General features: G+C 38.9%; 1 protein-coding gene across 8 annotated transcripts in view; it reads right to left on the bottom strand.

Annotated features, from left to right (window-relative positions):
* LOC145544390 (uncharacterized) overlaps positions 1-13957 on the bottom strand; it is a 475872-nt gene that overhangs the window by 30696 nt on the left and 431219 nt on the right. The window contains exon 1 of one of the 8 annotated variants that reach the window (XR_014081374.1): positions 3686-3727. The exons of the other annotated variants lie outside the window; for them this stretch is intronic. The gene's annotated coding sequence lies outside the window, so the exon portion shown is untranslated. Of the gene's footprint in view, positions 1-3685; positions 3728-13957 lie in introns of those variants that run through there. 8 annotated transcript variants of the gene reach the window in all.

The following is a 13957-nucleotide window of genomic DNA, read 5'->3' on the forward strand; positions in this document are numbered from 1 at the left end:
CTATATAGGGTTGCAAAGAGTCAGACATAACTGAAGCAACTTAGCACCCACACATTATCCTTTTTGAATCTTGACTGATTAAATCTACTAATGTTTTGTTAAAGATTTTTGTGTCCACGGTTGTGAGATATTTGTCAGTGAATTTCTTTGATGTTAATGTTTCCATCAAGTTTCAGTATTAAGGAAATTGAGAAGAGTTCCCTCATAGTCTACTTTCAGAAAGAGTTTGTATACATTTGGTATTATTTCCTCCTTGAATGTTTGCTGGAATTCACCAGTGAAGTCATCCAAATTTTAAGTTTTCTTTAAGGTAGATTTTAATAAGAAATCAATTTTATAAATTTGATAAATTCTGATCTTTTACATCTTCTTGTATAAGTTTCGGTACATTGTGCTTCTCTTTTCAAGGAATATGTCTTTTTTACCTAAATTCAAGATTTATTGGCATAAAGTGGTTCATAATATTCACAGCTCCTTAAGGGACCAAAGCCTTGTCGTGGCAAAGGGGCTTGCATGGCTCAATGAAGCTATGAGCCATGCTGTGTAGGGCCATCCAAGATGAATGGGTCATAGTGAAGAGTTCTGAAAAAATGTGGTCCATTGGAGACAGAAATGGCAATCCACTCTAGTAATCTTGCCTGGAAAACCCCATGGACAGTATGAAAAGGCAAAAGCATATGAAATCTCAAAGACAATAGGATGATCTCAGTTCGTTTCCAAGGCCAACTGTTCAACATCACATTAATCCAAGTATATTGCCCCAACCATTAATGCCAAGAAGCTGAAGTTGACAGGTTCTATGAAAAATTGTAATACCTTCAGGAACTAACACCAAAAAGACGTCCTTTTCATCATAGGGGGTTGGAATGAAAAACTAGAAGTCAAGAGATACCCAGAAAAATAAGCAAGTTTGCCCTTGGAGTACAAAATGAAGCAGGGCAAAGGCTAACAGTTTTGTCAAGAGAACACACTCATCATAGCAAACACCCTTTTCCAAAAACCCAAGAGATGACTCTACACATGAACATTACCAGATGGTCAACATCAAAGTCAGACTGATTATGTTCTTTGTAGCCAAAGATGGAGAAACTCTAAACAGTCATTAAAAACAAGACCTGGAGCTGACTGTGGCTCGGATCATGAGCTCCTTATTTCAAAATTCAGGCTTAAATTGAAGAAAAGATGGAAAACCACTAGGCCATTCAGGTATGACCTAAATCAAATCCCTTATGATTGTATGGTAGAGATGATGAATAGATTCAAGGGATTATATCTGGTAGACAGAATGTCTGAAGAACTATAGATCGATGTTCATAACATTGTCCAGGAGGCAGTGACCAAAACCATTCCAAAGAAAAAGAAATACAAGAAGTGAAAGTGAAGGTTGTTCAGTCATGTCTGACTCTTTGTGAACCCATGGACTATACAGTCCAATGGAATTCTCCAGGCCAGAATACTAGGGTGGGTAGCTGTTCCTTTCTCCAGGGGATCTTCCTAACCCAGGAATCAAACTGGGGTCTCCTGCACTGCAGGCAGATTCTTTACCAACTGAGCTATCAGGGAAGCCCAAAGTGGTTGTCTGAGAAGTCTTTACAAATAGTCAAGGTAAGAAGAGACACAAAAGGCAAGAGAGAAAAGGAAAGATATACTCAACTGAATGCAGAGTTCCAGAGAATAGCAGGGAGAGATAGAAGGTCTTCTTAAATGAACAATGCAAAGAAATAGAGAAATGAGAAAGACTAGAGATTTCTTCAATAAAATTGGAGATATCAAGGGAATATTTTATGCAAGGATGGGCACAATAAAGGACAGAAATGGTAAGGACCTAAGAGAAGCAAGAAGAGATTAAGAAGAGGTGGCAAGAATACACAGAAGAATTGTACAAAAGAGATCTCAATGACTTGGATAACCGTGATGGTGTGATCACTCACCTAGAGCCGGACATCCTGGAGCATGAAGTCAAGTGAGCCTTAGGACACATTACTATGAACAAAGCTAGTGGAGGTGATGAGATTCCAACTGAGCTATTTAAACTCCTAAAGATGATGCTGTGAAAGTGCTGCACTCAATAGGCCAGCAAATTTGAAAAACTCAGCAGTTGCCACAGGACTGAAAAGGCCAGTTTTCATTCCAATCCCAAAGAAAGGCAATGCCAAAGAATGCTCAAACTGCCACACAACTCCACACATTTCACATGCTAGCAAAGTAATGCTTGAAATCCTTCATGCTAAGCTTCAACAGTATGTGAACCAAGAACTTCCAGATGCTCAAGCTGGTTTTAGAAAAGGCAGAGGAAACAAAGATCAAATTGCCAATATCCATTGGATCATCGAAAAAGCAAGAGAATTCCAGAAAAACACCTACTTCTGCCTCATTGACTATGCTAAAGCCTTTGGCTGTGTGGATCACAACAAACTGTGGAAATTCTTAGAGATGGGAATACCAGACCACTTTACCTGTCTACTGAGAAACCTGTATGTGGGTCAAGAAGCAACTGTTAGAACCAGACTGGTTCAAAATTGGGAAAGGAGTACATCAAGGCTGTATATTGTCACCCTGCTTATTTAACTTGTATGCAGTTACATGTGAAATGCTAGGCTGGATGAATCACAACCTGGAATCAAGACTTCTGGGAGAAATATCAACAACCTCAGATATGCAGATGATACCACTCTAATGGCAGAAAGTGAAGAGGAACCAAAGAGCCTCTGGATGAGGGTGAAAGAAGAAAGTGAAAAAACTGGCTTGAAATTCAATTAAATTAAGAAAACTAAGATCATGGCATCTGGTCCCATTATTTCATAGCAAATAGAAGCGGAAAAAGTGGAAGTAGTGACAGATTTTATTTTCTTGGGCTCCAAAATCACTGTGGACAGTGACTGCAGCCATGAAATTAAAAGATGCTTGCTCCTTGGAAGGAAAGCTATGACAAACTTAAACAGCATATTAAAAAGCAGAGACATCACTTTGCTGACAAAGGTCCATATAGTCAAGGCTATGGTTTTTCCAGTAGTCTTGTACAGATGTGAGGGTTGGACCATAAAGAAGGCTGAGCACCGAAGAATTAATGCTTCTGAATTGTGGTGCTGGGGAAGACTTTTGAGAGTCTCTTGGACAGCAAGGAGAAGGAGAACAAACCAGTCAGTCCTAAAGGAAATCAACCCTGAATATTCATTGGAAGAACTGATGCTGAAGCTGAAGTACCAATACTTTGTCCACCTGATGTGAAGAGCCAGCTCATTAGAAAAGACTCTGATGCTGGGAAAGATTGAAAGCAAAAGGAGAAGGGGGTGACAGAGCGTGAGCTGGTTAGATAGCATCACTGACTCAATGGACATGAATTTGAGCAAACTCTGGGAGACAGTGGAGAACAGAGAAGCCTGGCATTCTGCAGTCCAGGGCTTCAGAGAGTCAGGCCCAACTTAGTGACTGAACAACAACAATAACAATATCCACATATTATACTTACAATGTGAAATACTACCTTAAATCTCCATGTTCATGAATATGAAATGGCACTTATGTTTTTCCTTAACAGATTTTTTCCCCCTTTCTTAACAGATAATTTTAAGATCAGTTTTAGGATCGCAGAAAATTGAGTGGAAACTACAGTCATACACAGGTTCCCCCATTATTACTTCCCCACCAGAGTAGCCAGCACATTAGTTACAACTGATGAACCTACCTTGATACATTGTTATCCTCCAGAGTACATTAGTATACACTAGGTTCTCTCCTGGTGTTGTCCAGTATAGAATGAACATGTATCCATCATTATGACACCATAACACAGTTTCACTGGGCTAAAACTCCTCTATGCTCTACCAATTCATCCTCTTCCCCCCTGCAACCACTGACTTATTTTTTTTTTTTTACTATCTCCTTAACTTTTTTTGGTCTTTTCCAGAGGTCCATATAGTTAGAATCACACAGTTCAGTTCAGTCACTCAGTCGTGTCTGACTCTCTGAGACCCCATGAACCACAGCATGCCAGGCCTCCCTGTCTATCACCAACTCCCGGAGTCCACCCAAACACATGTCCATTGACTCGGTGATGCCATCCAACCATCTCACCCTCTGTCATCCCCTTGTCCTCCTGCCCTCAATCTTTCCCAGCATCAGGGTCTTTTCAAATGAGTCAGCTCTTCGCATCAGGTGGCCAAAGTATTGGAGTTTCAGCTTCAACATCAGTCCTTCCAGTGAGTATTTGGGACTGATTTCCTTTAGGATGGACTGGTTGGATCTCCTTGCAGTCCAAGGGACTCTCAAGAGTCTTCTCCAACACCACAGTTCAAAAGCATCAATTCTTCGGTGCTCAGCTTTCTTTATAGTCCAACTCTCACATCCACACATGACTACTGGAAAAACCATAGCCTTGACTAGATGGACCTTTGTTGGCAAAGTAATGTCTCTGCTTTTCAATATGCTATCCAGGTTGGTCATAGCTTTCCTTCCAAGGAGTAGCGTCTTTTCATTTCATAGCTGCAGTCACCATCTGCAGTGATTTGGGAGCCCCAAAATTAAAGTCAGCCACTGTTTCCACTGTTTCTATACCTATTTGCCATGAAGTGCTGGGACATGCTTGCTACCATGATCTTAGTTTTCTGGATGTTGAGCTTTAAGTCAAATTTTTCACTCTCCTCTTTCACTTTCATCAAGAGGCTCTTTAGTTCTTCTTCACTTTCTGCCATAAGGGTGGTGTCATCTGCATATCTGAGGTTATTGATATTTCTCCTGGCAATCTTGATTCCAGCTTGTGCTTCATCCAGCCCAGTGTTTCTCATGATGTACTATGCATATAAGTTAAATAAGGAGGGTGACAATATACAGCCTTGATATACTCCTTTCTTGATTTGGAACCAGTCTGTTGTTCCATGTCCAGTTCTAAATGTTGCTTCCTAACCTGCATACAGGTTTCTCAAGAGACAGGTCAGGTGGTCTGGTATTCCCATCTCTTGAAGAATTTTCCAGTTTGTTGTGGTCCACACAGTTGTGACTATATTGGCATAGTCAATAAAGCAGAAGTAGATGTTTTTCTGGAACTCTCTTGCTTTTTCGATGATCCAGCATATGCTGGCAATTTGATCTCTGGTTTCTCTGCCTTTTCTAAAACCAGCTTGAACATCTGGAAGTTCACGGTTCATGTATTGCTGAAGCCTGGCTTGGAGAATTTTGAGCATTACTTTACTAGCGTGTGAGATGAGTGCAGTTGTGCGGTAGTTTGAGCATTCTTTGGCATTGCCTTTCTTTGGGATTGGGATGAAAACTGACCTTTTCCAGTCCTGTGGCCACTGCTGAGTTTTCCAGATTTGCTGACATATTGAGTGCAGCACGTCACAGCATCGTCTTTCAGGATTTGAAATAGCTCAGCTGGAATTCCATCACCTCCCCAGCTTTGTTCGTAGTGATGCTTCCCAAGGCCCACTTGACTTCACATTCCAGGATGTCTGGCTCTAGGTGAGTGTGAGTGATCACACAGTCATGATTATCTGGATTGTGAAGATCTTTTTTGTACAGTTCTTCTGTGTATTCTTGCTACCACTTCTTAATATCTTCTGCTTCTGTTAGGTCCATACCATTTCTGTCCTTTATTGAGCCCATCTTTGCAAGAAATGTTCCCTTGGTATCTCTAATTTTCTTGAAGAGATCTCTCATCTTTCCCATTCATAGTTTTCCTCTATTTCTTTGCACTAATCGCTGAGGAAGGCCTTCTTATCTCTCCTTGCTATTCTTTGGAATTCTGCATTCAAATGGGTATATCTTTCCTTTCCTCCTTTGCTTTTTGCTTCTATGTAGCTTTTACAAATTGGCTTTTTTTCAGTTAGTAACATGCATTTCAATTTCCTCCATATCTCTTCATGACTAAATAATTCATATCTTTTTAGTGTTGAATAATATTCCATTGTCTGGATGTAGCACAGTTTATTTATCCATTCACATACTGAAAGAAATCCTGGTTGTTCTTAGCTTTGGGAAATAATAAATTAAACTGTTATAAATATCCATGTGCTGATTTTTGTATAGACATACTTTTCAAATCCTATAGGGATATACCAAAAAGTGAGATTGCTGGACCATACAGTAAGTATATGCTTAGTTTTAAAAGAAGCTGCCACTGTCTTCCAAACTGGTGGTATCATTTTGCATGCCTACCAGCAATGAATGAACCTTCCTGTAGCTCCACTTCCTCATCAGGATACTGTGCTGTTAGTGTCCTGGATTTTGGTCATTCTGTTTGTTCATTTGTTTAATTATTTATTAAACATATTTTGATTTGAGCATAGTTTATTTATAATATTATATTAATTTCAGGTTTACCACATGGTGATTCAATATTTCTATACATCATATTCCATTTAAAGTTATTATAAAATATTGACTATATTCCTATACTTTACAATATACCTTATACCTTATTTATTTTATACCTGTTAGTTTGTACCTTTTAATCTCTTATCCCTCTCTTACAATTTCTCTCTTCCCACTGGTAACTACTAGTTTAATCTCTATATCTGTAAGTCTGTTTCTGTTTTGATATATTCATTCATTGCTTTCACTTATTAGATTTCACATACAAGTGATAATATAAAGTATTTGTCTTTCTCTGACTTATTTAGTTAACCATCATACCCTTCAGGTCCATCCATGCTGTTGCAAATGGCAAAATTTCATTCCTTTTTATGGCTGAGTAATATTCCAAAATCACATCTTTTTTATCCATTTGGCTGTTGATGGACACTTAGGTTGATTTCATACATTGGCCAATTGTAAGTAATGGTGCTAGGAACATTGGGGTGCATGCATCTTTTCAAATTAACATATTTGTTTTCTTTTCTTTAGACATAGACAGAGGAGTGGAATTGCTAGATCATATGGTAGTTCTATTTTCACTTTTTTGAGAAACCTCCATACTGTTTTCCACAGTGACTGCACCAAACTTCATTTCCACCAACAGTTTCCCTTTTCTCCATCCTCACCAACATGTGTTATTTGTGGTCTTTTTAAATAGCCATTCTCACAGGTATGAGGTGATATCTCATTGTTGTCGTGATTTGTATTTCCCTGATGATTAGTGATATCAAGCATCTTTTCAAGTGCTTGTTGGTCATATGTGTATTCTTTGGAAAAATGTCTATTCCAGTCGTTAGCTCATTGTTTAATCAGGTAGTTAGTTTGATATTGAGTTGGATGAGCTGTTTATATATTTTGAACATTAGCTTCTTATTGGTCATATAATTTTCAATCATTTTCTCCCAGTCCAATATTCTTGCCTGGGAAATCCCATGGATAGAGGAGCCTAGCAGGTTACATAACATGGGATTGTGAGAGTCAGACACAACTTAGTGACTCAACACCAACAATATCAATGTTTTACAGTTCCCACAGTATAGGTATTTCATCTCCTTGGCTAAATTTATTTATTTTTAGAAAGTTTATTCTTTCTGATGTGATTTTTAAAGAGGATTATTTTCTTGCTTTCACTTTCTGATAGCTCATTATTAGTATATAGAAAAGCAACAGATTTCTGCATATTATTCTTGTATCTTGCAATTTTACTGAATTCATTTATTATTTCTAATCTTTTTTTCTTTTTTTGGTGAAGACTTCATGGTTTTCTATATAAAATATCCTGTCATCTGCAAATAGTGACAGTTATACTTCTTCCTTTCCAATTTGAATGCTGTTTATTTCTTTTTCTTGTTTCATCCCTGTGGCCAGGTCTTCTAAAATTAATATTATGTTAAGTAGAAGTGGCAAGAGTGGACATTTTTGTCTTATTCTTTGAATATGATGCTAGCTTGTGGGTTTGTAAGTGGCCTTTTTATGTTGAAATATATTCCCTCTATACCAACTTTCATGAGAGTTTTATCATGAACTGACGATGAATTTTATCAAATGCTTTTTCTGCAGCTATTGAGATGATCAAGTGATATTTAGTCTTCCTTTCTTCCTTTGGTTAATGTGGCATATCACTTCGATTAATTTATGGATGGTAAATCATCCTTATATCCCTGAAATGAATCCTACTTGATCAGAATGCATGATTGTGTTAATGTACTTTTGAATTCCATTTGCTAATATTTTATTGAGCAATTCCACATCTGTGTTCACCAGGCACATTGTGATTTTCTTTTTTGGTGTATCTTTGTGAGATTTTGGTCTCAGGTCTTATAAAATGAGTTTGGAAGTGTTCCCTCCTTTTCTATTTTTTTTGAAATAATTTGAGAAGGATAGGTATTTACTCTTCTTTAAATGTTTGGTGCAATTCACCTGGGAAGTCATCTGGTCTTGGGCTTTGTTTTTTGGGAATTACTAGTATGGATGTGAGAGTTGGACTGTGAAGAAAGCTGAGCGCCGAAGAATTGATGCTTTTGAACTGTGGTGTTGGAGAAGATTTTTGAGAGTCCCTTGGACTGCAAGAAGATCCAGACAGTCCATCCTAAAGGAGATCATCCTGGGTGTTCATTGGAAGGACTGATGTTGAAGCTGAAACTCCAATACTTTGGCCACCTCATGCAAAAGACTAATTGGAAAAGACCCTGATGCTGGGAAGGATTGGGGGCAGGAGGAGAAGGGGACGACAGAGGATGAGATGGCTGGATGGCATCACTGACTTGATGGACATGAGTTTTGGTAAACTCCGGGAGTTGGTGATGGACAGGGAGGCCTGGCGTGCTGCGATTCATGGGCTCGCAAAGAGTTGGACACGACTAAGCAACTGAACTGAACTGAACTGAATTCAATCTCTTTACAGCAATCAGTCTATTCATATTGCTTCAAGATCCTTCTGTGTCATCTAAACTGCTGTTGCTTCCCTTTAGTGTTTTTTTAAATATTATTTTTGGTCTCCCTGGAGGCATTTTTAAAGAAATAATTGTATTTATTTTTGGCTGTTTTGGGTCTTTGTTGCTGCGTGGGCTTTTCTCTAGTTGGGGTGAGTGGGTGCTACTCTATGTGCTGTGTGGGGGATACTCTCTAGTTGCTGTATGCATTTTTAAAGAAATAATTGTATTTATTTTTGGCTGTTCTGGGTCTTTGTTGCTGCGTGGGCTTTTCTCTAGTTGGGGTGAGTGGGTGCTACTCTATTTGCTGTGTGGGGGGTACTCTCTAGTTGCTGTATGCGGGCTTCTCCCTGCAGTGGCTTCTCTTGTTGTGCAGCACAGGCTCCAGGGTGCTAAGGCACACCGACTTCAGTAGCTGCAGCACATGGGCTCAGTAGTTGCAGCTCTCAGGCTCGAGCGCACAGGCTCAATAGTTGTAGGGCAAGGGCTTAGCTGCTCTGTGGCAAGTAGGATATTCCCAGATCAGGGATCAAACCTGTGTCTCCTGCATTGGCAGGTGGATTCTTTATCACTGAGCCACCAGGGAAGCCCCATTTTTAGGTTATTTTTTATTTCAGTTATTGTATTCTTAAATTTTGATTGGTTCTTTCTTATGTTTTCTACATCTTCAGTGAAGTTCTCACTGAATCCCTGCATTCTTTTCCTGCGTTTTATGAAGGTTCTTATGAACATTTCTTTGAACTTTTTATCCGGTAAATTACTTACCTCCATGTCATTAGGGTTTTCTTCTCCGGGATTTTATTTTATTCTTTTGTTTGGAACGTTTTCCTTTGTTTCACTTTGATGGAATGGCTAGAGCTGGCGTGGACATGGCTCAGGAGGAGTCCCAGGGGGACTCAAATAATGGGACTCACAGACACGTCCAACCTTGAAGAGGCCCTCAGCAGTTCTCCCTTTGGCAGGAGCACTAGAGTTAGTAAACAGGTTTTTTTTTTTTTCCCATATAGTCCAGGTGCTCTTTAAACTGCTGGTGTTTTGCTGTGTCCAGGGTGGGTGAGTCTATACTTGGGCTCCTTGGCAATATCCCTCCCTAGTGCAAGGCACGGCACTGGGAGTGGGATTCCCATAGGTACTGTGTCTCCCTGTCTTTCCTATCAGTTTCGATGTGGTCCTTCTATGTGCAGTAGTTGTTTAGTCAGCCTTCAGATCTTCAGGAGGAATTAATCTATATGCAGGTGTAGATTTGGTGTGTTGGTGGGTGGAGGTCAGTTCAGGATCTCTTTATGCCAATATCTTGGAACCCTTTAAATTTCCCTTCCAAGTAAAATACTTCCCAGGTCTGGCCCAACAATTCTATGCCTAAAATGAACTAGATTCTTCTATATAGAGAGAAATATACGTGCTTTTTTTAAAAAAAATAATAAAGTCTTGTTTTAAAATAGCACAGAGAACATTATATGGCTACCTTTAACTTATTTCAACTTGAAATAAACTGAGTATCTGCTATTTCACAGAAAAAAATACCTAATTCTCCTATAGTGGTCTCCCTTGTCATTTGTATATGCAGAAGTTATATTGTTAGATACAAATATACTCATTGTTGATATATCTTCCCTATTTATTGCTCATTTATCAGTATACAGTGTCTCTTTTGGAGATTTCACTAAGAGCTATTCTGTCCTGATATTGTACTTGATATTTTTCTATCCTAAGAAATGCCAAGGTTTACGCTAATTTTTATATTCACAATAATAAATCCATCATCATTTAAAAGAATCATATAAGTGCATATTATACTTTTAAGATTGCTATTATCTTCTTCATTGTCAAATTCCTGTGCAGAGTTTTTCATATTTCTCAGTTACTTTGGCTTTTCAAATTTCTCTCATAAATTTCCTTAAGTTTATGCTTCTTGGTGAAAAATATATTTAAAATTATATTTTACAAATGTATATTAGGATGCCACTAAAATTGCTTCTAATTTCCTCTCCCTTAATTCTTGGATCCTCTGAATTATTGGAAAAGTCATTTCCATTCAAATAGGACTAAGAGTAGTTAAACGTTGATAAAATGTTTATGAAATATAAACAGAGAGAGAAGTTGGACAGATTTGTAAAAGCTTATTTTTTCTTCATCAAAAATTTCTAGCTCCTAATTGAACAAACTAGCTCTCCCAGTCTTCACTGTTACCAAAAAAAATTCCAATCCACCTCCTCAAACAAATAGACATTCACATATTTCATTTTTTACCCCAGTTACCATGATTCAACTATAGCACTAACCCTGCTGAGTTTTTAATGACATAAAATATAAAACTTTCTTATTACCCACCACATATACATGTGTTTTACTCTCCTGCTTTAATGAACAGATGGTATATATCACAATAATCTGAGTGCATGAATAAACAAATTAGAAGAAAATGTCTAATATTTCCAGTAAAATTGGTACTTTGGGAAGATGTGCTATGTTTAACATAACATCACATACACACCCTGCAGGGTTGTATCCATGGGCATATGTGCAAAATAGTTGAAAATCATGGAAAATACGAGATGAAATACAAACTCCTTAACTTGCCAATTATGACCTATCATCATCTGACTGCCACCTACCAAGCCAGCTTTGCTCCCACCACTGCCCTATTTGCATCCTATATGACAGACATTTGAACTATTTCCTAGTCTTTAAATCACTGTCCCATTTCATACCTCTGTGCCTTTGTGTATGCAGTTCCCTTTGCCTTCCCTTTAAATTGACTCATTGTCCATCAAGTAAAATCTTATTCACCTCTCAAATCTCAGCTTAAATCATACCCGCTAATGAAAACGTATCTTATTATGCCAAGAAGAAAAAAAGAATTTGGTTTCTACTCCCGTTGTTTTTATACTAAATTCATAGTACGCCAATTATCTCACTGTATTTTAATAACCACTATTTTAAACAAAATATATTTTTCATCATTATTCGCCATCACTTATCACCTAGCATGGTACATATTTATTACTGTATAAATATTTGCTGAAAGAAGTATTTGGGGCCAGCCATTTAAAAGACACGATAATACTCTCCAAACACTACATTTCTAGGGTTATATTTGGTATTCCCTTAGTAAAACAAAGACTGGGCTTATAGAACTTTACATAGAACGGTTGTGAAAATTCTCATCCATATCACGTAAGACCCCTTGAAGTCCCACAGCGTCTGGACTATTCATCCTCTCTGACCTCTCTCTTCTCTGAACTGTGAACACATGAACCTCTAAAGCCCAATTTCCCATTGAGAAAAATCTGACAGTCATGGGGTGAGAGAATAAATCTCTCAAAAGCTGCATCTTATTATTAAAACTCTTCTGGAGGTTAGGAAGAATGGAGATGGATAGCTATTTCAAACGTTGCATAAACCCAATGAGAGTAGTTTTGCTCATCTGCCACATGGTCTGTCTTTTGTCCTCCACTGAAGGGTCAGAAGATGAAGGGACCCTGGCTAGGACAGTCTGCAGGACAAGATATTTAAACCTGGGGAAGGTAATGAGACATACTAAAATACATACATGTAAAAGTGTGTGTGTGTGTCTATGTGGAGGTAGGTTTAAATTGTTTTTCCAGTCTTCACATCTTTTGGTGGGATTATATTTGGAATAAAACAGCCATAAGTTTGCATGGTAACTCCATCATGTATTTGCCTCTTGAACATGAGCCAGTTAAGGTTAAACTCTTTAAGTTTCAATTTTATCAATTCTATAAATACCTTCCACTCTCATCTCTAAGATCCTTACACACACACACACACACACAAGACACACAATTTCTCTTGGTTGTGAACATACACTGTAGCCTATAGATGCTCACTGTCTTAAAATGCATACAGTATGTCTTAAGAGAAATACTTTTGTTCTTGTTGTTTAACCATTCAGTCATGTTCACCTCTTTGCGAGCTCACAAATTGTAGCACACTAGCACGCCAGGCTCCTCTGTCCTCCACTATCTCCTGGAGTTTGTTCAAATTCATGACCCCTGAGCTGGTGATGCTATCTAACCATCTCATCCTCTGCCACTCCCTTCTCCTTTTGCTTTCAATCTTTCCCAGCATCAGGGTCTTTTCCAATGAGTTGGCTTTTCACATCAGGTGGCCCAAGCATTGGAGAAATACTTTGGCATTCCTCAAGGAAATTTAGCATGTGACTAACTGACTTACTATGGACTGCAAGGGGGAATGAGGCTAGAACCCATCATTTTGTCTCTCCATTTTCCCACCCCAAGAGGCCTCTAAGGTAGATAAGCAAAGTACTAGCCTAATGCCCTGTATTTCAACTGAGAAAAGGGACTCAGCCAGGTGGATTGTGTTTCCCCAAATTAGAGTCAGAATTAGACCTGACACTTCTGACTTCTATCACCACACCTGTTCCACTGAAAACCAGAGGATCTTAAATCTGGTTGCATGATTTACTCCTATTTGCCTCCCAGGTCCACTCTCCACTCTTGTCCGTGGGTGGAGAAGAAATAAACTTCATGGATGGTTCCAAAAGGCTCTCTTAGCTCCTGACTTCTAGCTGGGGTCACTCAACCAGGATCACCAGCTGGGGGCAGAAGAGGGAAGGATAATGTGGTTGGGGTAGTCTTTCCCTAGGTGACTTCCTGTGGGGTTACCTACAGTCAGCTGCTTCCCTCCTAGGTCAGGCTGCCCTCTCTCTGGGTTCTGACCGCTGCTCCCACACTTTTCCCCTTCAGACTAGGGGTAAAACAGCATCCCACTGTCCCCAGCCCAGGGTACTGGAATATCCCTTCTGGTTTCCCTCCACCCTGCTGGCACCTTTGTAAAAGTCCTTTTATTAAACTTTCTTCAAGTTACCCGATTTGAGCATGCCAGTGATTTCCTGTTGGGACTATAATCGATATGCCAAGGAGCTTTTAGGAAATACAGATGCCTGGGGGCCTCCAAAACTCCCCAGGTGATTCTAGCTAACAGAAGGGATTGCAAACTTCTGCACTAAATCATGATGATGATTTTTGTTGTTGTTGCTGTTGTTGAATCACTAGTTGAATTACTCGTACGTATACACACACATGCATGCATATTCACGTTCACAGGGAGAATGGCAGAGCCTTCACCAAAAGTGAGGTAATCTTGATTTTGCAGGCTACCAGTCAGGCTGACGTATGGATTGATAAATG

This window comes from Giraffa tippelskirchi, chromosome 4 (assembly GCF_054371585.1).
Source record: "Giraffa tippelskirchi isolate mGirTip1 chromosome 4, T2T-mGirTip1v1.2.pri, whole genome shotgun sequence".
Taxonomy (NCBI): domain Eukaryota; kingdom Metazoa; phylum Chordata; class Mammalia; order Artiodactyla; family Giraffidae; genus Giraffa; species Giraffa tippelskirchi.